The sequence below is a fragment of the Apteryx mantelli genome, chromosome 6 (assembly GCF_036417845.1).
Source record: "Apteryx mantelli isolate bAptMan1 chromosome 6, bAptMan1.hap1, whole genome shotgun sequence".
NCBI lineage: Eukaryota > Metazoa > Chordata > Aves > Apterygiformes > Apterygidae > Apteryx > Apteryx mantelli.
In genome coordinates this window covers 41,050,296-41,077,323 of record NC_089983.1, presented here as the reverse complement: position 1 = coordinate 41,077,323, position 27,028 = coordinate 41,050,296, and positions in this window count along the sequence as shown.

The window sequence follows — 27,028 nt, the reverse complement described above, 5'->3', positions numbered from 1 at the left end:
AAGACTGTCAACCCTTGCTTGGATACAAGATATTCTAACAGGTGCTCAACTGGGGAACTCAAAGACTTGTACTTGTAAAGCTACATGTGGTCATGGTCTTGCACAATCCCATTTTTGCAGGAAGCAGAGGAATAGCCCTGTTGTCCATAAGGAAAGGTCACACAGGCCTTTGGTCCCAAAGGACCTGTCTGCAAAGGACCAGCAGCAGATGACCCGACCCTACCCAGCAGAAGTACCTTCAGGATGAGCATACAGCAGAGTTACAGCATGTACAGCAACAGCATTAAACATTATCCTCTCTTGGGCTTGAGAACAAGCTTGACCACAAGTTCCACCTGTGTTATTGGTCCTTCTTGGCTTCAGTTTCTCCCGTGCCTCAGCTGACCTCAGTAATATACCTGCTTGGAATAAAAATTAGATTCCTTGATCCTTATTCCATCACCCTCCTCTTTTGCATTCACAATTTTCATGTTTTCTCTACTTAGTGAAGATAGTTTCTCGCCTATTTCATTACCAGGCCTGTAGAAACTCAAGAGATGGAAGACAGCACAATGAGCAGTCTCAAGCCAATAAACAAGCACACATTGGCAAGGACTGCTCTTAATCCTATCAGCTTGAAAGTATCTCTTTAAACATCATGCTATTTCAACAAACAGAATATTAAATAATGTATTTATATCTGAGCACAGAAACTACTCAAGAAGAGGATCAGCTAGATGACCTCATGGTTCTTTTCTACCTCTGCAATGAAAGTAGGCATCCAAGTCAGCTGAACCCAGCACACGTGAGTCAGAGAGGTGCTTTTGAAATGATTGTTTTTTACCAAGTCAGCCTCAGCATAAACAAAAACCATTTTAATTTCCAGAAAAGCTGCATCACTTACAACAATATAAAATAACTATCTGTGTCAGGATGTCAACCTTGATGTAAACAGACAGTTAGATATTGGAACTGCACTCAGTAAACTAAAGCTGCGTATACTATAAATTGGTTATAAGGCACTCCCAGGCACAATGGAGCAAAGCACACGCTAGAGCTTGATCCTTTTGCTTTCTGAATCAATAGAAATATTCTTTTCAATTTAACAGGATGGGATGAAAACACTAGAATCAGATTCACAGAAGTGGCAGAGTGAATTGTGAGGGATGCTGGAGATGAAATCAGATGAAAGGGGTTATTGCCAGGATCTTTGTGAGTGACAAGTGCTTTTCAGAATTTTGAATTTGGGTTTTAATCTGAAACCTGGAAACAAAGGAGCCTGACTTTTCAAGGGAAGATCTTTGGCAATGTTTTTTAAGGCAGGAGCAGGGGTGGGAGAGGCAAAAGAAAAGGGTTCTTTTGAGATTTCTGGAAAATAAAATCTTGAAGTATTCAAAAATCACTAGTCATTAAAGAAAAATATCACTCAGTCTCCCTGCTCTGTCAGTGATGGGTCATGTAAATTTGGCAAATTATAGTCTGAAGTACCAGTGACTACAAGTCTCTCTGAAGTTAATGAAAGCTGCAGAGACTAGGCACACTGAAAAGAGTCATATTATTAGCAACCCTTCAACAAAGTTTCATATACTTAGATGTAATTCTGAGGCAGTACCCACTCCTCTTTTTTCTTCAAGTAAACAAAAAAATCCCGTTGAATAAATCCAGGGTGGGGGTGGAGGGAGAGCGGAATGTTTCAAATTACTATGAAGAAAGACTCCAAGTACAAAGCCAATGGGGTAGTCCACCAAATCTGTGATTAAGATGCTATTTGAACTTTGGATCCAAAATAAAGATATTAGTCCTGAGTTCTGTTAGCCATATTAGATTAGAGCACAGTCCTTTGTAGGACTCTGAATAATTGAACAAAGGAATTCACTGCTATGGTCAAGGTGAGCAAAACTTGATAAATATTTTCATGGAAGAACTCATCCTCATAAGAAAATTTTAAAGCACAAATTCATCCCTGACATGTATTCATTATAGATGAGGGAGCTCGATGCAAGGATAAGCTAGTCAAGATAGGCACTAGGAGAGCCTCAGAAAATCTGCACTTAGCCTAGCAAGCAAACTCGCTTTTGTCAAAGAAGAGTTCCTCAGGCTCACAAGCCTTAGGGCAGAGCTAATTAAAGTTCAGAAAGAGCAGCAAGAAGTGATGAGCATGACAATTCCTCTGATGGAAGAATCAGTCCAGGGGAAGCCAGTAGGAGGCTGAAGATAATCACCCTGAGGTGAGATGTGTCAGAGCTGGGGAAGGCCATATGAAAACTGGTGATACATGGTTGAGAAGAGCTGGGGTGAATAGGAGGCAGTCCTATATTTTGTAGTGTGGGGAGGAATCTAGTAAACAATACTTTTTTTCTGCTTGATATGAACTTAACTTTTCTTCAATAGAAGGACAAGCAGTTTGTGGGCAGAAAGACAATCCAACTTCTGGACTAAACCTCTATGCCCAAATAATTAGTTCTTTAGCCAGCTTTAACTTTACATAGTGATATAATTCTGCTTGGATAAAGCCATGCATAGCGGCAGAAATACTAGAAGCAGCTGCAAATACATGTAATTCAGCTGTACAGACTACAAGGGACATTTGGTTGCTACAAGCTGAAATGTGGCCTATGACTGCTATGGGACAGGGAGGAGAGGGGGAGCACTTCACATCACATCGTGTCCAAAATAGCAAATTATTCAGCAGAGAAAAATAAGAATGGCAGAAGAGAATGTGATATCTTGCTTGTATGTACCTAGACAGCCCTGAGGCATCAGGAAGCAGTGGAGAGAAGCACAAACACCATCACTCTTCCATTTCAGATCTCCCCTATGGACAGCACACATAAGATACAGCACAAGACATAAACAACTTGAAAGACAGGGCATATTGCAGTTCTACTTTTACCTGATGCTACATAAGAAAAGATTGCTATTATGCTAGTAGAAACTTCTAAAACAGTGCCAACTGCCTCTAACTGATACTTTAACTGATTCCTTCAGCAAATAGCCAGCAATAGCTTTTATTTCCTAGGTTACTTCCCCACAACAGTAATCGAATTCTTGTTAACAGTTTTCAGTCATGGAGGAAATCTGAGCAAACTAATCTCTGATAAAGCACCTCTGTTCACAGCTGTGCAATCTGAAGTATTTCTGAAGGAGAGACATATTAAGCCTTGAAATTCTTCCATTTATTATCCTCATGCCAATGAGAAAATGGAACATTTTAATTGAGTTTTGAAAGACTGTTTTCAAACTGCTGACCTAGAAGAAAAGCCCTGCAAATCATTTGCCATAGATTTCTTTCAGGACTAGTGAGAAACCTGACATGAAGCAAAAGAGCAAGTCTTCCACAGAACTGGTGAATGAGTGGTGCATACAGATCAAGTTAAACGCTGTTTTTCACAACCCTCAACCAGCGCTATGTATGCGTTGATTCAGGAGCAACACAACTATTTTGCAGCACCATATCATGTGCACCATTTAAGTTTTCCTTTAAAAGGAAAGAAAATATATATAAACAGGTCCAGATCCTCTATTTTATAGTTCTTGCCTCTCAGCAATGCAAACAGATAGACATTCTGCTTAAGATACCCTCTGCCTATTCCTCTGATTTGGGAAATTCCAAATAAGTTATCATAAAACTTACATAGACAGTTCATACTCATTCTGATAAGAAATGATTCAGCATAATTCAGCTCACTAGAAAATACACAGCACAGCACAATACTACTAGGCAGTAGGTAGTATCTGCTCTAATCTAACTATCCATAATTCCAGATAATATAAGTGATTTGTGTTTGTTTCTAAGACTGGATTTATGATAATAAAATGGACTGCTAAACTCAGAAATGCTTCCAAGTGAAGAAGAATGCACAGCACAGTTACCAGACAGGAAAAATATGGAATGATATAACCCTCATTCTTGCACTTTCAGACCTGGAGATTACATTCTGGATTATCTTGACAGGCTGGATTGCAATACTTGATATTTTGCTGCAGAGTATACTTGTGTCAAATAATTGTTCTATGAGAACATGAAAGAGACATTTATCAGTGAAAAACAGGTGGAAAGCAGAGATCAAGCACACTGAAGCATCTCCATGAACTTTCCCATACACGTGCTCTGGTGATCTCACATGTTCAAATATTTTAATATTAGAAGTTTGACCTGGTGACAAAGGACAAGGAAAAGGCCAAGGTACTCAGTGCTTTCTCTGTCTTGGTGTTCACTGGTGGGACTTGCCATCAGCAGTCCCAGGTCCATGAGACCAGTGGGAAAGTCTGGAGCAAGGCAGACTTGCCATTATTGGAGGAGGATCAGGTTAGGGAACATTTAAACAAATTGCGCAGACACAAGTCCATGCGACCTGATGTGATGTATCCACCAGTACTGAGGGAGCTTGGCCAGTGTCATTATAAGGCCACTCTCTGTAATCTTTGAAAGGTCATGGCAATCAGGGAGAAGTTCCTGAAGACTGAAAGAGAGAAATGTCACTCCTATCTTCAAGAGGACAAGAAGGAGGATCTGGGGAACTACAGGCCAGTCAGCCTCACTTCAGTCCCTGGGAAGGTGACGGAGCAAATAATCCTGGAAACCATTTCCAAACATAGGAAGGACAAGAAGATGATTGGAAGCAGTCGACATGGATTTATGAAGGGGAAATCATGCTTGACCAACCTGACAGCCTTCTAAAATGTGATGAGTGGCTCAGTCAGTGAGGGGAGATTCTTCTCAGTGGTGCCCAGTGACAGGACAAGAGGCAATAGGAACAATTCAAAATAAAGGAAATTCCATGTAAACATAAGGAAAAGCTTTTTCACTGTGAGGTGGTCAGACACTGAAACAGGTTGCCCAGACAGGTTGCGGAGTCTCCATCTGTGGAGTTATTCAAAACCCAGCTGGGCACAGTCCTGGGCAGCCTGCTCTAGCTGATCCCACTTTGAGCAGGGGGACTGGACTAGATGATCGCCAGAGGTCCCTTCCAATCCCAGCTATTCCATGATTCTGTGAAATTATCATTTCGGTTAATTGTCCATATACCTTTCAGTGGTGCAGTTCAACAAAATTGTGAGATGTCTATTATTTCATCTGAAAAAGGTATGTATGCCATTAAGGAGGACATGCCTGATGCTCTGTGTGTACTTATGAAAGAGCCCAGCCTCTTTGGTAATACACAAAGAAACTATAATTTATGTTTTATATATTTTAAACCTTTCCTAATTCAAAAATATCAGCACCCACACGTGTTATTGGTCATACTCATGAATCCTAAAGTCCAGGGACTTGTCTCCCATAACCAAGGATCATCTTGGTTCTGATAAAGAGATCACCAAGATCCCTTTAATCCTTCTTCGTTTTTATTGAACCATTGCTGTTTCACCTACAGTATCATGGCACCTGCTTATAGTCTGTTAGTTGCTGCTTGATAGCAATCACTGCCTCTCCATTTTTTCTCTTAGCCTTAGTATGTGTCTCGACAGTGATGCTGTACTGAATAATCTTACCTAAATCTGTTGTATGTATGTCTCAAATAGCATGAATATTGAATTTCAAAATACCACTCTCCATTCTGGTACTTCTCTGCCTCAATTTCCCTTCTGAATCTGCTTGTTTCATTTATTTAATTTTTTGGAGCAAGGAGCATTTCAGCTGAGGCTTATAGGCACTACCATGACACAAATAGTAGGAAATATGAGCAATAAATCTCTCTCACTGCATGCTGAAAGGTCTTGGCTTCTCCCTCTATGTGCATCTTCAGAAAATAGATTGAGATTACTGAACACAAGAAGGCTTTGCCCCTTTGAGATGAACATAGTGAGGAGGGAATGCAATCAAATCAGACTTGAATAAATACATTAAAACCAAAACAAAACAAAACCACATTTTCCTTTGAGAATTCAATATCATGCCCAGCCTTCTCCATAGATTTTCTCCCAGTCAGAAGTATTAAATGCTGCTATGGTGCCAACTTAATTGGCCAATAATGAGTGTCTGGGGTTGGACTTAATGTGGTCTCATCAGCATTCAGTAGCACTACATCATACTGCGGCAGGGAGGAGAAAGAAGAGGGGGAGGGAGAGGAGATAAAAGGAAAGAAGGATTAAGACAAATATTATTTCTTAAATTACACAGTAGGCTTTCATGCTAATGGATACCCCCTTCCAGACTTCATGCTAAGTAAAGAAATTGGCATAGTATGTAGTGAAGACACTAGTATGTTTATATTTCCTTTTGGTGGTCACATTTTGGCAGGAATTTTGGCAGCCTTATTGCACAGAGACATGTAGACAAATCATTCACTCTGTAAACAAGCTTTCATCAGAGCCAGAACAACATCTACTACTATTCTCTTCTTCTCCCTCTACACTCCTGAGCCAACACCGTTTTTTTGTCTGAATAAAGAATAAATAGGGTATCTGAGGTCTTTACAGCACCCCAGTGCCAGACCTTTATTTGGTGCTAATGACCACAGGGGACAAAAGACCAACATCAGTACACATCTGCTGACACTCTTCATTTGCAAAGATCCACCAAAGGCACACCTGGAATCCCTGACAAATGTGTACAGCTCACACTGAAGCCTGTGCTGCTGTAGTATCCCTGCTATGAGTATACATTCTAGCTGGAGCAAGCTGGCTTGCTTTTCTAGGCTGCAATCACATCATCCAGCTGTGGTGTACACACATCCCTTGTCTCTGTTACAAAACACCTCTAGTGCTAGTACTGCATTTAATAAAGAGTATTTAGTACAAATGTTATTCGAATTGTCCCCGAATTTTATAAGCCTATAATTACGCTTAATAAAGAAGCCATACTTGTTTGAGGATTTTATCGTATTTTCACCCTTAAATCGCTGCTTTCACCTTTTCAACTGGGGCCAAACAAATCAGTAGTTTACGCCTTTAATGGTACACTAACATTTATGAACAAAAATCCACCTTGCTTAGCATGGGGCTTGCACTGTCTCCAGGCGCAATCCCAGGAAGGGCTGTCACCCAGCCTGCCCCAGCACTTCTGGCATTCCCATTACCTTTCCAGTTCCACAGCTGACCAGCTGTTTTGGCTCCTGTGGAAGGATGCAGTCACAATCCTAGTTTCATTTCCTTGGACTCGCACAAAATTTGGTAGGAGGAAGTAACAATACCATTTCCTCTTCAGGATTTTGGCAAGTACATGCACTGCAGTATAAAACAGAAAGAGGGAACTGTAATGAAAATACAGGTTTAGATAAAGTTTCACTTATAGTGTTTGACATGGTGTTACCATGAAGAGAAATGTCTCTAAATGTCTCTTCCATTTAAGAGTCCTCTCCTGATAACATTGCTGGATGCAACAACAGATAATTACTTTCAAACTTCATCAGTTAGTTACATGTAGACAGCTCTACAGCAATCTCTAACTGATTCATTCCATCTGCTTCAGAAACCGTACCTGAAATTTTAGAACTCTTATAAAATATAATTCCTATCTGGCGGCTTGCAGAAGTTCTATTAAAGGTGACCATAGATTTCTGATTCCCATTTATATTTGTAAAATTAATAATTTCTCTTATATTTTTTCATTTATATTTGTAAAATTAATAATTTCTCTTATAAAAGAAAAAGAGATTTGTTGTTAAAACGAAAGGTCAGGAGCCCATATATCTAGGATATATTTCTGCCTTGAATCAAGGGTGCCTGCAGATCTGGAGTAAATCATTCAATATTTGTGTACCTAATTGTCTTTGTAGAATAAAAAGTATTTAATTTGAAGAAGGGTTGCAAAGGTAAGGTACTGTTTATAAAGGACCTGAAATCTTCAGGTGGAAGGACAGTCTGGTATCACCAGATTAACGTTAAATATCTGTTACAAGCAATGGAAACTAAGCTAAATTGGAGCTATCAGCACGCAGCGATTAGTCAAAGCCAGTACAGTTGCCTTGATTCTTTTCCCTTTGTAAGTCCCCTCTGCACACTGAACAAGGTGGGAACCCTGTAGAGAACTAATGTACGATAGTATAATTTAAGACTCTGCACATATAGTTAATGTTGCATAGCCAACAATAAATCTGACATTTTTCAGCTTCCAAGTACTTGACTTTGCAACCTAAATAACTTTCTTTATGAGCTGCATTGGCTTGAATAAGAAGTGGACTCTAATCTGGACACACATCACTTGGAAGAGAGAAGAAATAGAAGTGAAATAAGTTTATATTTAGAAGTTTTACCCGGTCCTACAGCCTACTTCCCCTATGGTCAATTTGGCAGTCACACACCTGCTCAGCATACAGCCGCATTGCATGCAGGGTCTGGCTGCATTTGCCTTAAGCCACTTCTGTTGCGAAAGGGCACTACTGAGACCTGCAGGACTCTCAGTCCTTGGTCAAAGAAGCATTTACCAAGGAGCTGAGATGGATATAACATCTCTTTTCCTCCCTCAAGTGCTGCCTTTGCATTGGCCCTGACTTTGCCTTTTCCCTGAAACCAGCCCAGAAACTCATATCCCGGCATCTACATCCTATCACACCCCAGCCCTTGGCACCTGGAAAAGTCCTAAAGACTTGATTCCAATTTGAACTAAAGCATGTCTTTCAGTGAAGGAATATTTTTGCTATCTAGAGAGGCAGCAAGACTCAAGCCTTGCACTGGCTCTTTATTACTTGTACAACATCATCAAGGGGGAAGGCTGTGTAGGTCAAATGAGTGCCCAGTTTCACCTGTGTAACACCCACCGCTGCCAGCGTATTTGCACAGCAAATGGGTCTAATGCTGAGGACAGACAAGGAAAGAACGGCTTTTCTTTGTGGTGCTGGCTGAGCAAACCTTGCAGGCACTCAGCTAACAGTGTAAAAAATCATTCAAAGCTGTCTCTTGTCACACCAGCCTCTGAGTAGTATTCTTTGAGAGCAGTCTTGTTGAGAAGGAAGATGCTATCTTTATACAGTTTCTTTTTGATCTACAAATGCATTTTAAGGTAGAAACACGTATTTTTAAGTAAGAACATAGACACCAGTTGGAAAAGAAAGAAAATATAGCATGTATTAGAATGAAGCCAGTAATGGCAAGAAAGGCAGGACTATGATGAAATATTTTCTTTTACAGTATGGATAACCAGCTTCAGCATGCCCTTCACCAGGCCCTTCACAAAACCTTGAGGGCTGACCCAGGCCCTACTGAAATGAGCAGGAGGCTTCCACACAAACTCTTTCTAGTTGCACCCTGACTTGATTGCAGATATTTATACATTCTTTGTAATAGACATAGTATTTTGTATCTACTGACAACCAGTCACCATCATTACCCAGCCTGTGGGTGACTGACAGGTTTTCCATCATGTATATGTAAAACATGCAGAACTAACTAGGCTATGATCTGACTGCTTCACGTTTCCATTTATCCTTGTGGCAGTGCCATATGACTGACAACAGGCAAACAACAGCGTAGGATCCTTCCTAAGAGTGTTTTTGCCACAGTCTCCTGATACAATGGTGCAGCCCATGGGCCGCAATAAAACATACATAGGAATGCCCTTGTTGGTCTCTAGAAGGGGCTGTATCCAGCCTTGTCCTTTGGTTTGACTTTCACAAACAGCAGAATGAAAAATTCAGCTTCTAATTCCAGAGAGTCACTGCAGTCAGACGAGCCTCCCTCCAGAGACAGGAGTGAGTGGTTGAAGGCCTTTTAAAGTAATGTTGGCATTAAATATATTCTTCCTCAACTTAAACGTAAAAACTAAAGAAATGGCTAGAAAAGTATAGTTGCACTGAGTAAATAGATTGCCCTTCATTTTACCGAGCCACGTTCCGATTCCAGTCTAGTCTGCTCTTATGTCTCTAGGAGGATCATCATTGTGTTAAGAAAAAAAAGGTCACAGGAGTTCCAAGCTGCAATGTGCAATTTCATATTACACCAAAAGCAGATACAAGCAGATACACCAGTGAGCCACACAATGTGCAAAAATACCACGTGCTCTTAGTTCAGTTCACAGAAATATTACTGGTTAGCATATAGTTTCTTTTTCTAAACCAGCATAATATGAAGTTGCCTTTGGAAAGGAGAATTAGAGCAGGGTCACACTGAGAAATAAGGCAAGTTCAGACATTTTCAAAAAAAAAAAAAAGCTTTGATTAGAAAAAGTATATTCAACACTAAAGTGAATAGAAATACATTTTGTGCAATTCTGAACACGACATTTGCAAAAATGTACTAATGTGTAAGGGACATGATGGTAAATACTCTCCAATTCTTTTATTTACAACTCTGCCCACAATTAACTATATGATATTGGGAAATCACTTATTCTCTTTGTATCACCTGCAAAGTATGGATGACAATAATCACAACTTCCCAAGAATGTATTAAGACTACAGTAATTAATATCTGTATGTATATCTAAATGTCCCAGATAAAAATATTATTTATTATATTATTCCTCTAGTAAGCAATAAAACCATGTGGTATAACCCACCTGAGGATTTCTCTCTTTTATACAAGAATCAGTTGATATATGCCAAAATTTCCAGGCAAATAGAGATAGTATGTGCCTTCATTTTGGGATGTCCAGCCTGTGACACTTTAAGGAGACTTACTCCTTTTCGAGGCAAAACACACTGCTGTCAGATGGACACCTATAAACCAAAGCACACCGAAAAGCTCCTCACTTTGGAAAGCATGGGCCATGTTTTGTATGCTCAGAATTGAGCTACAGGAAAATGGCTATAACAGTTTCTCCCCTCTAATGAATGTTTGATCTCTCACAAAAAGATTTCAAATGAAAACCCCCCACTATCTTTGAGGAGAGATATAAAGACTCTTTCCACCCTGCTCGCTCTGCGCTGAGTTAAAGCCTATGTTGGGACTCAGGCTGCCTCTGCAGTTTCTTTAGGTTCTGTGTATTTTTCATTTCTTAGTCAAAAATTAATTCTTGAGCTTTTTGCTGCAAACACAACCAAATCCAAAATGGGATCAGAAGATCATGTATTTGAGAAACTTAGTGTCGTTTTTCATATTTAAAAAGGAATACATATGCGATGTAAATATGAACCCAGAGAGTGCTCTCTTTATTTACAACCTCCTGGTTAAGGATGGTTTCTATGGCAGCAGAAAATCAGAAGGTTTTTGTTGATCCCCATACACACACCCCAGAGGAGCTATTCAGCTACTGAATTTAGGAAGATTCACTTAGCTTATTAAAAATATTTTTTTCTTCTTTGATGATATGCCAGAAGTGATAAAGGATCAGCTATTTATATCATATTCTACTTTAAACTTTTCCTTCAATGTATCTGCAACTATATTTTCTTACTGCTGTTCTGTGTTTTTAAAAGAGGCATTTAGAGAGACAACAAGAGCATTTGATTATTCAACAACAGCTGAGGTGGGAAAACCACACTGATTAACAATATTAAGCTGGGGAGAGTTGCAAAATTAGTTACAACTTTACATTACACCTTTACAAGCAGGTAGCTCTAGGTTCATAAGAATGACATTAGTTTTTGGAAAAACAGCTGTATAGCTGATGATCACAAAACCTTTGAAAAGTAGACACATTTACATTTTCTATTTTTATATCTGATAGCAGAAGCTGTAATCACTGATTCATTGTGCAGATATGGAAAGTTACATTCTGAAATGTTTGGCTTAGGTAAAATGTTGGAGAAAAAAGAAAGACAATCCTCTAAATTACCACCTCAGAGCCACAGATTAGCAGCCAAGTTCCGAGACAAAAACTGTGCTCTCTTTAGATTGCCAGTGAAACGCCTATGTACTCTCAAATGGTACAATATGTAGATACACGGTAAAAGAAACATACAGCCTGGCATTCAACAGTGGTAAACAGCTGCAAGAACACATTTAGGATATCAGTTCAGAATTATTTAGACTGTTCGGCACTTACAGACTAATCTTGTTTCTACTCATGATTACACTTCTGTTCACATCCGTGGCAGAGATTTGACACCTTGACTAGATATTTTCCCTTTTGCTTGATAGTCTTTCATGATAGAATATCTGTCAAGCTACACAGCTTCCCAGCACCAGAAATTTGTCTATATAATGAACATTTGGTCAAATCTGTGCTCAGTCCAAAGTATTACTATGTCCATGTTGTATGAACACAACTCTGGGTTTAGGACCGCATGAAGCCTTGATACTTATTAAGACAAGATGATGAGAAAGACTAGATCCCTCTTGTCCCTTGTCACAAGTCCAAATACATCCATACCTGCAGTGTGGACAGGATAGATATGCTACGTTTGACCTGGCTGCTACTACATATCCCACTTGCTCTTGCAGCAGTGACACATGGCTGATGCCAAGAAGACACACAATCTGCTAGGTCCTTCCTAGGACTCTGTTGTTTGCTTAAGAGCAAATATTGCAAGGACTCCTGCACTCTGAGCTATGGGCATGCTATAGGCAACAGTACACATACACAGCATGTGCACAGCTCTAATTTTACAGTACCTTCCTCTCAGGTGTTTGCATGGCAGACTCTCTTAGATCCAGAAGACAAGCAGCTTTGACTCAATGAAGAATATCTATGCAGATGCATTCTGCTCTCTATAGGACCTTTACCATTTTCTCTGCAACTCCAGGCTACCTTACAGAACATAGCAAGCAAACAGAGGCCACATAATTTCCCTGGTGTTTTCAGGAGGATTCAGGTACACAAGAACAGTAGCTTTAGGTCTCTAGTCAAATAACACTGGTTTATGGAATTTACATTCTCTATTTGCAATTCTTTGCAAACCCGACCTGACCTTATAACCTTAAGGTTATAAACATTTATATAGATAAGCAAGTTTGGGGGATAATCCAGTTTTGCTCAACGTACAAAACTGCATACATGGAATGCAGCTCAGCTACTCACATACCCAAACATTTGTGGAAACAGTACCCCACTGAGTCTTTCCAAAAGCTATTTAATTTGGGGCACTGTCTGTATCCCACCAGTGTACTTAGCACTTAGTATTTCCTTTTATTCCAGAATGCCATACTGTTGAAATGAACTTCATGCTTGCCTCCAGAACCCAGCAGAGAGGTGGATGGTTTTGGTCCTGACTCTGCCATCAGACACTTTCTTTCACTGACCTGAATGAGAGGTGGATCATGCCTGATAGATACTTCTTCCATCAAGAAATTCTAGTGGAAAAACAGGTTTACTGCATTTTCCTGGGAAGATTTTCAGTTCTGTGACTGCTTCAGAGAAATATTCTCCAGGTACAGAGAAGAAGTAACACCTCGCTCCCATTGACTGTAGTATGAAAATACGCTTCATTTCTATAGAAATCTCATCCTTCCCTCTCGCAGATGAGAAGTGACTAATTTCTGCTGGAAGGAGGAGAAAAAAATCCATATAAAAGGCAATAAAGTGTTAGCAATTTCCTTTTTCCTCCTGATGTTACACCTTTCTCTCTGTCTGGCAAACACTGTCCCAAAGAAGTTCTCCTTAAGTCAGATGAAACTGAATAATATATTTTAATATCACTGCAGGATAAGTTTGACCTTTAAATATTAATGTTTAAATATTAATGAAATAGCAGGAAGAAAGCAGACTGACAGGCGTAATACAAGTCAGACAAAATAGCACAGTAAAATTATATGCTGCTTTGAAATTCTCATTAGTGATAATGAGATATGCACATATAATCCACATACTGATCTGAAAATGTACTCCAAAAAATCCAGGTAGAGTAAACGAACAGAAAATTTTACTAAGAGTAATTATTCTTATTTTATAAGTTGGAGGCAATTCTTTAAGAGAGGGAAAGTCAGACACCTGTACTTATGCATATAAGTGGACCTATTTTTTTAATTGGCCCCTCACTGCATTCATTTGCCAAAATATTTTACCCAGAGGCCTATTTCCATTCCACCACTACAGGAAAATCTTAATCTTTACACATTTCTTCATAGCAGCTCACTATCCTATTCTTTAATCAAAGTGTAATCTCTCAGACATGCCCTGAGTACTGCTTATAGCACTAAAGCTGTCTGAGAACAGTAGAAAATTACACACTGCAATTATAAACATTTCCCCATGAAGTGCAATATAATAAGAGACACATCGCTGAAGTAGGATTGGTTCTTCATTCAGGACCTTCACTGCAATATAAAAAGGCAAAATCAAACAAGTCAGGTAGGGACATTGGGGACCTTTCAAATCATTCACATTTCAAATCATGTGTGCAAATCTACAGGATGGTTTTGAAAATGTGACTCAAAGAATCTGTCTTAAAACCAATGAAAATAAGACATTAATAACAGAGAGCTTAACAGATCGACAGCTGCTGCCTTACAGACCTGTGTCTCTGCTGAAGTTGCATTGTTTAATGAAAAGATAATGCAATGCTGGAAACCATGTAATTTAAAAATTATTTACAATTAGCTTATCTATCTTTTTTGAAGACAGTCAGCTACGTGGGAAGGTATAAAAATGCCGGGTGGACATGAGGTTCAACTTCCCTGGAAAAAGTAAATATTCTACACTAATGTCAGGGAAATCAATTATTATATCTCCCAGTGCATCACCTGCAGGAGAAAAAATATATCCCCATCAGCATCAACTACAGGGCCAGACTTATTCAGAGCTTTGCCTTCTTCTGTCAGAAGAAAAGTGATTAACACTAATTTAACAGGGCAATACAAATGACTGTACTTTTGCAGGTAAATGCTTACCCAGAGCAATCAGATTTCAAAGAAAGCCTCATAGTGACCATCAAATAGCTCTACATTAGCCAAAATAAGAGTACTATAAGATCATCAATGCAGAATACAACTGAAAATGCTACTTTCACAGTGCTCATTTATTCTGAGGATGCCAAAGTCTGTATGTGTCCTAAATCTGAGTTGCCAACATAGCACCTTTTACTTTAAGTACCTGCAGGCTTAAGAGACATATTCAGTTGTGAGGTATTGAGTTTTTCTCCTTAAAGAGAGCTGTGACCTAGTCTTTCTCCTAGAAAACTAAGTGGAAGGTAAGGGGAAGTAAGGGAAACTCAAAAATCAGCTGAAATTTTGCTATCATGTATTTTTTGCCTTTTTTTGTATACAAGTCCATACAAGCTTGGCTAAAGAGAGAGATTTTCTTTCCAGTTGTTTCTTCAAGTTGTTAAGGACATAATTACAGAGGATCCATATAAATATTGAGGGAGACATTTCCAAATTGAGTAAACTGTTGTAGCTCAGATGAAACAGAAATGTGAGAATCTGAATGAAAACTGATGAAAATCATCCATAAAAGGCCTTTCTGTGTCAAGAACTACTTAGGACTCCTAAATTAGGAGTTCAGTGACTCTGTCCATACTAGTCGGAGAGGGCATGCCTTACTGTCACTCCAGTGAGGGAGCATCCAGCCCAAGTGCCCCAGCTCAGGGGACCCTGGCTGCACACACGGCATATTGTTCCTAAAGCCATGACACCTGCTCCACCTGCCCCGTCCTTACAGCGTTTCTGACATAACCCCTCTAGTACTTACTTCCCCACCTATTCATCTGCACCACGCACAAAGCCGTGGCTCAACACGCAGTCCAACAAAGTGCCCTCCCACCTCCTTACTCTCCCTAATGATCTGTCGTGAGTTTATTGTGCCAGAAACCTGTAACAGGCTCATGAAATTCAGGGGGAACAATGGAGGAAACTGGGGTCTGGCATCCAGCTTATCTCAGAGCCTACACTCCAAACCCATGTGAGATACGGGCTGGATGAGGCAGCCTCAAAGCACAGGAACATGGCTGACCTCATGCCAAACACATCTCCATGTTCTTAGTGAGTATCACCCACCACCACAGACGCTCATTGTCCTTCTGATGGGAGATGATCAGCAGTGAACCATTAATCTCAGGATATAACAGGCCTCTTGAGAAAACATAGTTTTACCTTTGAGGATATGTAGAGAGAGTGGTGACTGACACCCTGTATGTGCACAGGTGGGAGACATGGCATTTTGGCATCATCAAAGCACTGTCCCACTACTGTTGTCAGGGTATGTGAGGTGATGTGCTCTTTTCAGAATAATGTGATGACATTCAGAGTACAGCAAAATGAAGTCTTCTTGTTGAAGTCCATTATCACTTTTCTTCTTTTTTTAATCAAACGCTTCATTCTAAGGCACTTGAAACAGCGTTTTTACAAAGGAAATCTTGTTGCACATTTACTATCCAGACAGGTAACATTTTCAAATGCTTACACTTGCTATGGTGTTAAGGTCGTGGAGCCTAAGAAGTCACATAGACACCTGCTTCATTCATCATACCTTGCTGTACATCTATAAAACACATGTATGTCCTATGCTCCAAGTCTGCATGTGCATCCTCACTTTAATTTTTTTTGAATCATACAAATCCCAGCCCAGGAAATTTTTTGATATTTTGCCATCTGAGTCAGTTAGGACTCTCACTTTTTTTGCTTTCTTTAATCACAGATTAATGTATTTTGTCATTCAGGGATGATGTACTTCAGTCTTCATTTAAAGCCCTAAATCACCCTTTTAAATACTATACAGTGAGTACATCTGCTCTCTGCATGGAGCTTACCTATACAGATTTGTTACCTCCTTTTCTTCCTTCTTCAAAAATCTTTATTCTTTATGGACATGGATGAGAAAGGGTGAAACATACTATTTACTAAAAGGATGGGCATTATATTGAAGCAATGTCATTTTCAGATTACAACGAAACAAAAAACCTTTCCATTTCACTCAGTCTCACTGAAAAAACTTTCTTTGATCCTTTACCCTCCAGCAAATGAATGAAGGCATAGGCATAAAAATGCTACAAAGCAAGCTGGATATCAGGACTTTCTCTTATGTTTTGTGGAGAGAGGGCTGAGGGAGGCGAGAATTGCTGGTGGGCTCTCAGAGAGACTGGGGGCACACCAGGACAACAGAACAGCTGACTAGCCCAGACCCTGTTTCTGACAGGGAGCAGATGCCTAGGAGGAACAAACATATAGTAAAATTCCCCACAAAATGCCCTCAATGTCCATTAAATTATGTCTTCAGAACTTCCTGACATCTATGTAGTTAAGCAAGTGATGTAGTGTATGCTAAATCCATCCACAATATTACAAACCACTACCTCATCTCAGCTGACAGGAAGTCTTCAAGATCAAAGAGGAAAAAATCACCTCATTCATTCCAGGGTAAATTGAAATGCCACTACAGAGGGCTTAAACTCACCTGCTTATTTCGTCCCAAAAGCAACAAGATTTCTCATGTGGTCAGAAGCAGCTGAGGAACAGTTCAAGGAACTGCTATTAGCAACTGTTTCTATGAGATAAAATGCCTGATCCTGTGAGTATTTCTCTGGATCTCTCCTTTGAAGAAGGATATATAGGAAAAGCAGAAAGATCTAAACCCTAGCTAAAGGAAAAGAACAAGTGAAATTTCCATTTCTCCTTCTCACTACAAGGATGAAGGCAGCACTTTTCCAGTGAAGCCTGTGACCCAGAAGATTAGAATATTCTGTGCAAACAAGATTTTGAGTTTTCTGCTTTAGTCAAGGGTGTAAGCTACACAGTAGCAAGGGAAGAGAAGAGAAAATATTTCTACCCAAGGATGAAAAGATGCATCATCCTTCAACTTTGATTCCCTACAAGCCCTAAACCTGGGGCAAAGATTGTTTGTTACCATGTATAGGTAACCATGAGTAATTACTGAACTCTGTACAAAAGGATATCAGGAACCCTTCTGGGAACTGATTCCAGCATTACAACTTAATCAGGTAATGCTTAAAGCCTACAGATCCAGATAGAACATCTACTGCTATTTTCAAAACATTCAACTTTCTTAGTTACAATTCTTTTCAATGAGATTTAATCTCATGTTAGATTTTACAAAAATCTCATTCTATGTCTAACTGGATATTAGGAATCCACTTCTGAAGTTGAGCAACTGAGGTGGCTTAAGAGAATACACAGTTTTTTACAACAGATCAGATGATGGGCAGGAACTTGTTCAGCTAAAGTAGCTCTGTTGCATTTTTGCCTGCATTCTAAATGTCTCTCTCTCTCTCTCTCTCTCTCTCTCTCTCACTCACTCTCCCCACCACCCGCCTTGGGGTGCTTTGGGGGTTGTTTGGGGGTTTGGGGGTTTTGGGGGTTTTTTTGGTTAATGTGAGTTAGGTTTATAATTCACTTCAGTGCTTTTGAAAAATGTAACCCTAGAGGTCTCACCTCAGACTGTGACTGACTTGTATCAGACAATTTACAAACACAAGATAAATGTACTCGCTACATTGAGGATTTTACCATTCAGATAGAAATGACAAAAGGTAAGGAAAAGGAAATATTTTCTCTGTTAAACAGATCTAAGATCAGAGAGCCTGAGACCTTGTATCACAAAACCATCCTTAGAGACCTTGACTATGTTAAGAGCCTATTCATCCCGTACTCCCTATAGTCAATGAAGAGAGACAGGCACCATTAGGGAGCTCACATGACATTTGAACTGCTTTCTGAATTGAGCACTTTAAAACAGGTATCTCTGTTAATGTCCATAGTTAGACAGCAGGAATGAGTGTGTAAGTGATTTATTTTAATCATGCAACATGTCTGTGGCAGACCTGAAAGTTCAATACGTATTGTCTCTGAGTCCCAGTCCCATAATTGAGAATAGCTCATACTCTTAAATAATTTTGATTATATTATTAATGTTGTTTCTTTATACCTACCAATTACATGAGAATGTTTTAAGCTGTCAGAGTATGGGGGAGTATAGAAACTAGATTGTTTGCTATGGCTGAACATTGTTTCAATCACCATGTACTTGCTTCCTTTACTAAGACATATCCTCTAATAAAGCTCTGTTATCTCCTTTCAACAGAAGTCCAATATCTGATGTGCTATTGCATGCTTGGTAAATGACCTGTGTTTTACCACTATGCAAGTTAAGACGGAACATCTCTCTCTGCACGACTCAATGATTTAATAATTATTAATGAGATATTATGCCTTTGTACATTTCTGGCAGATGATTAAGTGCACTTTAAATGTTTAACATAGCTTTTAGAGGCTTGTATTAAGATGCTGCACAGCAACTGAAACTTCATATACACAGCTAAGGAAAATTCCATTATAGCTATCTGGGAACAGTTGCTGAGTTTTTGTGAAGCAGACAAAATAACAAGCTTCAGTCAAAATACTCAGTGCTATTTGTGTATCAAGCAGTTTTATCCCACAAAGAAGTTTTGTGCTCTCAGTCTACACATATTTCAAATTTATATCCAGATACTCCTCACCATGGACATGATTTTCTTCTACAAAATCTTGTCCAAAGACATTTGCCTTCTGCCAGATGTGCAGAACCAGCCTTCCAGCTCTCTTCCTTGCCAGGGAAAGAATGCCGCTGTGCTGTGAGAACCAGATATCTGCAGGATGTCTGCTCAGAAAAGCCGTGGCAAGACACTGAGTAACTTGCACCAAACTGAACACGATGATCTGTAAAAGAAAGGTTGACCTCTACAAACAAATGTGACATGGAGGTCTGTTATCATTAACTCAAAGAAAACCCATTTCCTTATAATACTGACAAGTCTGAAGAATGAAAATATAGCTGGACATTGGGAACAATTTATTGTTTTCCTCCTTTGCTTGGTTCTGCAATAGGCGCAGGTAGCAACTACAATACATAATATGCATTATCTGTTTTCTGTACCTCCTCACCTTATTCAGCGTTGCCTAAAGGATGTTATTCATCAGCTGATTATTGCTATTAATCAGTGAGGGTTTGTTTAAGGAAGTTTGAAATGCTTGCAAGGTACAAAGCAAGAATTTGCTCCAGTAGAGGACAAAGCAGTAGTCCAAACAATGCATAAACCTGATATGATTATGAATAATATGTGCTCTTGCTCTCTACAAAATTGCCATTCCCATGCACCTTACTGCAGTTTAAGGGAAGGAGAGGCAATAGTGAAAAGTGGCTTCAGGAGTAGAAAGGCCACAAGCGAATAAGGAGATATAAAATTATTAGTTTGTTACAATCAAATTCAGCACTGGTCCTTGGCTCTGACAAATCCTTGAAGACAGATTGCAATTTTCCTGAGCTCTATTTGAGTAGGACTGTGACAATATGGACAAAAACTAAATTTAAGCCACTTTCATGCTGCCCTGTGTTGGAGTCCCTGCTGCTTACTCTATGGAAAAATATGGAGAGATGAAAAGTTTATGCTTGCTGCCAACAGCTTAAAAGAAACTGATATCTAATACCCTTGTACAGTTCTATACACCATATACGACCAGGTCAGACAGGGGTAGCTACTGTCATTTGGAGACAGATATTATTCTTACAGTATCAGCTTTAACGAGATCTCTACAGAAAGGACACACAATTACTTCTCCAGTAAAAATATCCAATCACATACCTCAATACAGTGGCATCCCACCAGTCTATAAATTGACGTGACACAGCTTTTTGTCAGGTCACGCAAACCAAAAGCATCACAGCCAGTTAAAGCCATCTTGACTCCCTGTGAAGGCACTGAGTTGCAAGGGTCTGTCCAAGGATGGTGACTGGTATCTGATAAGGAGCAAACTAAGAGAAACAAGGTCAGACAGTCTCGAGGAAACGACATTTTTACTGGTTAAACACCTGGTAAGTTAGACATGCGTGTACTATGTTTTGTTCCTAAGACAGCTTTCTCTGAAATACTCTTTCTTCATATAAAGTACGCAGAGTTTTAGGAAGGCTGCCCAGTCATTGACTTCTACTATTAGTGTTACCAGGGAGAAGAGAACTGTAGTCAGACATATTAAAACATCCAGGTAAGGAGACTGCACTAGGGCCAGCCTGAAGACTGGGAAGATTGTGATTCTCCCTGGATGTACATGATTGTTCAAGATCTGACACCTGGGAGAAAAGGCACTGGAAGATACCAGAAGGGTCAGATGTGCAATGACTTGCTCTGCTGGCAAAATAAGAAGTGTGACTCTTCTTTCATTTCATTTAAAATTTTTGCCTACTTTTGGGGCACAAGGACAGAAAATCTTTTCCTTTTAAATTGTCCCATCAATCTGTAGAGTACAGCTAATCACATGAGCAACAGCAAATTATATGAGCAGTATCACAATACCAAGTTTATAGTCTTCATCCTATACACGCCCATAACCACCAGTAGAATTTAACTCTGAGCTATTAAGAAACATTGCCATCTACTGGTTTCTTCAACAAGTCTTCCACAGAAAAAAGAATTGGTCTAGTTAAAGCTTATGGCTGATCATAAAGGCATGCTTGCTCTGAACTTTTAAGGGAAAATGTCACTGATAATAAAGGACAGGCAAGTGAAAGTTGCAAAGGCTAATGCATTATGACTGCACTATATAGGTTAAGCCAACGTGCGCAATAATTATAACTATCACAGCTTGACACAGTTTATAAAGGCTTGAACTATAAAAGCTCAGAGTTCAATAATACAAGCTATTGAGCATCTCTTATGGAGTGCTGACTGTCCGAGCTCCCACTGAGTTTCAATCAAAAAGTGCAATATTAAAAAATAAACTGTGAATTAATCATTCTCATTCTCAGGAATATTAAAATCCCTTTAAATGGCAATCTGAAAGGGTCTTAAAATTAAAAGTAACTTGCACCAGTTTTGAGGACATGCAATACTATCAGAATGGCATAAAGCAGCAGAGTAGTGTAAAACTATGGATATATAAACATGCCAATATTGAGCAAATGAGGGGTGGGTCACTCCAAGGAAACCACTAGTAAGTGTATTTCTACCTCTTTGCACCTTGCAGCAAATGTCAGTCAACTCACTTGATATTTTGCTGAGGGATGAGTCACCTTGTATTCACTATGGTGTAAAAGCACACATATGTACCACAAATTAGTTGACATGCTCTACGTTCATCCTTTAGTTTCTTCCAGTGTACAGGTTTGTAAGAATCCAATTCCCTGAGAGTTATACTTTGTACCAACATAGTATTTTATTAACACTTGTGTGTTTAAGTGGTGGTAGTTAACAGTAACACACTTGTGTTTACTTAGTATTACAATAGTGTCTAGAGTTCACAGATATATATGGGCCTTCTTTGTTCTAGGTCCCATATAAACACATTTTTTAAATTAGTCCTTGCTTTAAGGGCTTGCTATCTAAATAAAAGCAGGCAGTGGGAGTAAAGAAATGGTTATCTTCATCTTACAAATGAAGACATTCAATATTGTCATTGTATAGATGTGATAAAGGAAGTTAGAGCAATCACTTAAGGTAATATGAACATCTAGAGCACTTTGAATTCTGTCCTCTGAAGTCCAAATGTCTTGACTGCAAGACCTTATTTATTTTTTTTATACAGGAAGAAAACAAACATTTAAAGCATAAATGTCATTCTGAATATATGTATGCTGTCTGTATTACTGAAATCAGGTGCCTGAGCTCAAGGAGTATTACAATTTAAGGGATCAGTTGCCCATCCACATTCAGAAGATTGCTAACGCCATCATTTAAATAATGTGTTCTTTAATTCAATATGTTCATTCCCTTCTGTCCTAAAGGAAGAATGTTACATTGTTTAGAATAAAGGCAAAGGGAATTTCAAACTGTTTCATAAAGAAAATATTACTCTTCAGCTCAAAAAGGCTTACAAAGTTTAGGAAGAAGCATAAAGATTTAACTATGTGATGTTATCTGAAAGTTTTTCACAACAGTTGCCATTTCTTCCTTCTCTAAATTTTGGACTTGTAGATGCACACATGAAGTTGAATGAGACTAAAGAAAACTCAGAAAAATATTGCACTCTGTTCTCCATTGTCTTTTTCACCAACAGCTACAAGAAACATAGGGCTACTATTCAATGAAGCCAAACTTGGCTTCAGATTTCAGGATCCCACTTTAAAACAAACTAACAAAAAATATCCTCAATGCCATGATAGAATTGAAAGGTTCAGAAATGTGTAGAAAATTTTGTATTGAAACTGTTTTGCAATATTTACTAATTTACACTTGTTGTAAATGAAGAAACAGACGCGATGGACAACTTGTTAAAAAAAGAAGTAACCTCAATTCTTCCTTCTCTTCCCTCTTCAACTAATGTCATTTTTGTTTTGGAGCTATCTCACAACTAGGGTGACATCTTGTGTTCATTCTCTCCACAAATGCCACAGATCTGACTTTATCCAACTACTGTTGGATAAAGCTCTATCCCTATGATGCAAATTTTATCTTCCAAAGGGTTGCAAAGAATCTTAGCTGACACCGTGTACTTCACTTACTGTCTCAGATTTCATATTCTTTCTGAGTTTATTGTGACTTTATATTATTTTAACAGAGCTATTCTAAATGAAGATATGTTAATGATAAGGCAGTATAAAAGGCACACCCTTGCCAAAAAGGAGACTAATACTTTTATTAGTATTCTTTAAATTAATAAGGGCAATGTAAAACGAAAGCTTTTTACACCTGATAAAATTATTTGAGAGATTATGGACCTGTCAATCTGTAAGTTATGAGCTAGCTACTATATCTGCAGTTTGATTAATCTGTTCATTAATCCCTTGACCCTACCAGTAGCCCTTGCGGTATTTTGAAAAACCTTCATTGTGCTTACTTTTCAAAACCTAAAATATTAAGAAATGGATCTTCATATGTACAAAAAGAATAAAATGACTTAAAATGCTATGTAAACAAAAGTGACTGTACCTACAAAAAAAAAGATGATTTTGCAAGGTCATGTGCGAAAGAGGCTATTTATCAACACTTAAAATGGATCATGGAATGACTGAAACAAACAGCTGTAAATAGCCCCCTAAAATAAAATAAAAAATAAGTTTGATTATTATTTCATCCAATTCAGAAAACCAGTTAGGTTCTGAGAATCCCAAAAGTATTGTGTAAGTTTGAATTACAAATGTCAGAAAGAACTTTCACACATTTACACTGCAGTTACCCCCATGGCACCCTCATGACTGCCAGTAGTACATTATGGATGGTGCACTGCACTTGTATTATGTGTTGTTTCTTCTCTCATTGCCTCTGTGAGGAGAAAACTGTGTATAGCGCCTTGTTTTCCTGCAGCCTTTTGGTTTGCAGTGTGTAGGTGCTAAATATAAAATGACTATATATTTATCCTGAAAATAGCAAAATTTTCGTAGTAAAAATGAGTTATATAATAGAAAGTTCCACTGTGACAACCATGACAACAAAAGGGAAGTGATCCTCCCCTCTGCTCAGCAGTGGTGAGGCCACATCTGGAGTACAGTGTCCAATTCCAGGCTCCCCAGTACAACAGAGATGGACATACTGGAGTGAGTCCAGCAAAGGGCTACAAATATGAATAAGGGATTGGAGCACCTGGCATACAAGGAGAGGCTGAGAGAGCTGGGATTATCCAGCCTGGAAAAGAGAAGGCTCCAGGAAGATCTTATCAATGTTTATCAATACCTGAAGGGAGCATGTAAAGAAGATGGAACCAGACTCTTCTCAGTGGTGCCCAGTGACAGGATTAGAAGTGATGGGCACAAACTAAATACAAGAAAATTATGTTTTAACATAAGAAAAAGCTTTCTGCTCTGAGGGTGGTGAAACACTGGAACAGATTGCCCAGGCAGGTTGTGGAGTCTCCATCCTTGGAATGTTCAAAACCTGACTGGACACAGCCTTGAGCAACCTGCTCTAGCTTAACCTGCTTGAGCTGGGGGGTTGGACCAGATGATCTCCAGAGGTCCCTTCCAGCCCCAACTATTCTGGGATTTTGTGATTCTGTTTTCTTCATTTCAGAGATTTAAGCAATCTTTTAGAGAATTGGGCCCAAGTGATGGTGCATTTTGGAGAAGAGAACCAAAATACTTAATTCTGTAAATTTTGGTGGGAAGCAATGTCCAGGAAACAGGCCACTTGTGGTAGCCTCTGTTACTGTAGGGATGAGCTACAGCATTTTATACTAGGTGGCATTCCTAAACGCTGAAGATTTTTGCCCGGAAACATAACATAATCTAGCTCACTTCAGTTTACTTAATCTCCTACAATTATTTGATCACCTTTGCAGTAGCAGAGCTGATGATGTAGTAGTCATAGATGGTAACAAATACACATGGCTGGGTATCATCTGCAAATTGCTAGGGTCTTGAGTCCAGCTGCCAATGAGGTTGAATTCCATTACTAGAAAAGGAGACAAGAGAGAATTGATTTTTGCAGGTTTTCAGCAGTGAAGAATCAAGTGGGTAGGAATCACTTCAGGAAAGGCCCAGACTAAGGTAGTACAGTACCTTGGACTCCTGCCACCTAGCTCATGTTGGACAGGAGGATTTCATGGTCAACCATGCTAAACTCTGCAGAGAGGTCTAAAAGGGTGAGATTAGACATTAGTCATCTATCTGTATAAAAAAGGAGATAATTCATTAGAACAATTTCAATGGTTTCAGTTCCTTGTCCTGGCCTGATCCAGACTATGCCAACTCTGGAATATTAGCTTCCATTTAATGAACTAAAAAGGGCAATGGTGATAGCCTAATACTTTAAAGTATTAAGCTGATTCTCTGAAACACTTGAGCAGTCATAGGTTCCAGACAATCCATAAGAACTATGCAAAATCTACAAGGTCTTCTATAAAGTGCAATTCAATCTATCTCTACTTTTCATCCTAGCTGCAGGTCTGCAACTGGTTTTGATTTGGAACACATTCAGGTACATACAGATCTGCATTTGCAATTTGATACACAGAACAGTTTCAATTGTAAAAATTGGGGTAAATTAGAAGTTTACTATAAATTTACCTTAGGAATTTTATTTGATCCCACTGTATTCCATACTCTACACAAAGTGCTGATGGTGTAACAGTTATAACTGGGATAATATCTCCAAATGACCTACAGGGGAGACATAATTTGGAAGCAATATTACACCAAAACCTTTAAAATTTGTGATTATGATAGTCTAGCCTGCTTTTTGCAAACAGATATGTTAATCTTCCTATCTTAAACTCAAAAGCTTACTTAAAATTTGCTCATAGGTTCAGTGATATTCAATAATATACTATGGAGATATAATTTGCACCAGCAGTTTTTAACCCAAGCTGACATTAATATGTTCTATAAATCACATCATCTGTTCTCCATGTGATACATCTTTCAGACTACACCATTTACATCAGTTTAGGGTGGGTATAGCTTTTCTCTTTGAAAGCCCAGATTTTAGAAGTATATATTTCAATTAAATTGGAAAAGTGATTATTTCTGCAAATACCTTTATATTCATGACTTGCATACATATACAATTTTTTTCTTATGTAACAGACAGATTTGCAAAAAAAACTAGTATCTGTCTATCTGATACTTGATTTTAAGACCAGTACCTATCCAGAACTGATTACTGTCTGACAGATAAATTTGATCTAACAGGTAAAATTATAATCTGTTAAAAGATGTTAAAATGTTAAAAATGAAAAGACTGTTTGAAAGGCTTTCTGGTTTGTGGCTGTAAGCAATAAAAGCTCTAATTTTCTAGTTCAACATTTTTAGCTTAATGGTGCAGATGTCATAAACGGCTGGTGATTTTTTCCATATCCAATCTAAGACATCAAAAAGAACGATATTTTCAGAAATTCTGCTTTCTGAAAATCAAGCCTGTCTGCACTATCTCAGCTCTGTACAGCAACCTGAAGTTAACAAAATGACTATACACTTTCGTTTCCTGATCTTTTCTATATAGGATTTTGATACCTTTTGTATAAATTACTACCATATACTCGAAATGATACAACTGAAATCAATGATTACTTTTGTGTTACATTGTTAATCAACACAAGTAGCGAAATAGTAAGCGGGAACAGAGATTTGGAATTTGGCTTTAAAGATGAATTTACTCTGAGAGATAAAATAGTGACATCAGCAGACCATTATGGTGTCAAAAACATTTATCTTCAGAGATAAATTCAGAGTCTCTAACATGAACTTCTTCAGTGCTATAAAAACTTTGCTAACCCAAAGCATAATTCCCCACAAACCTTCCTGCAAGATCATGTGTCGAGAATTTGACACATTTTGACAGCAACTCAATAGCCATTTGTGAAAATCCTATTCTTAGTAACGATTGCCTGATAAGTCAAGCAATTAGGAATGAATCTATCGAACAGAAATAAGACATAT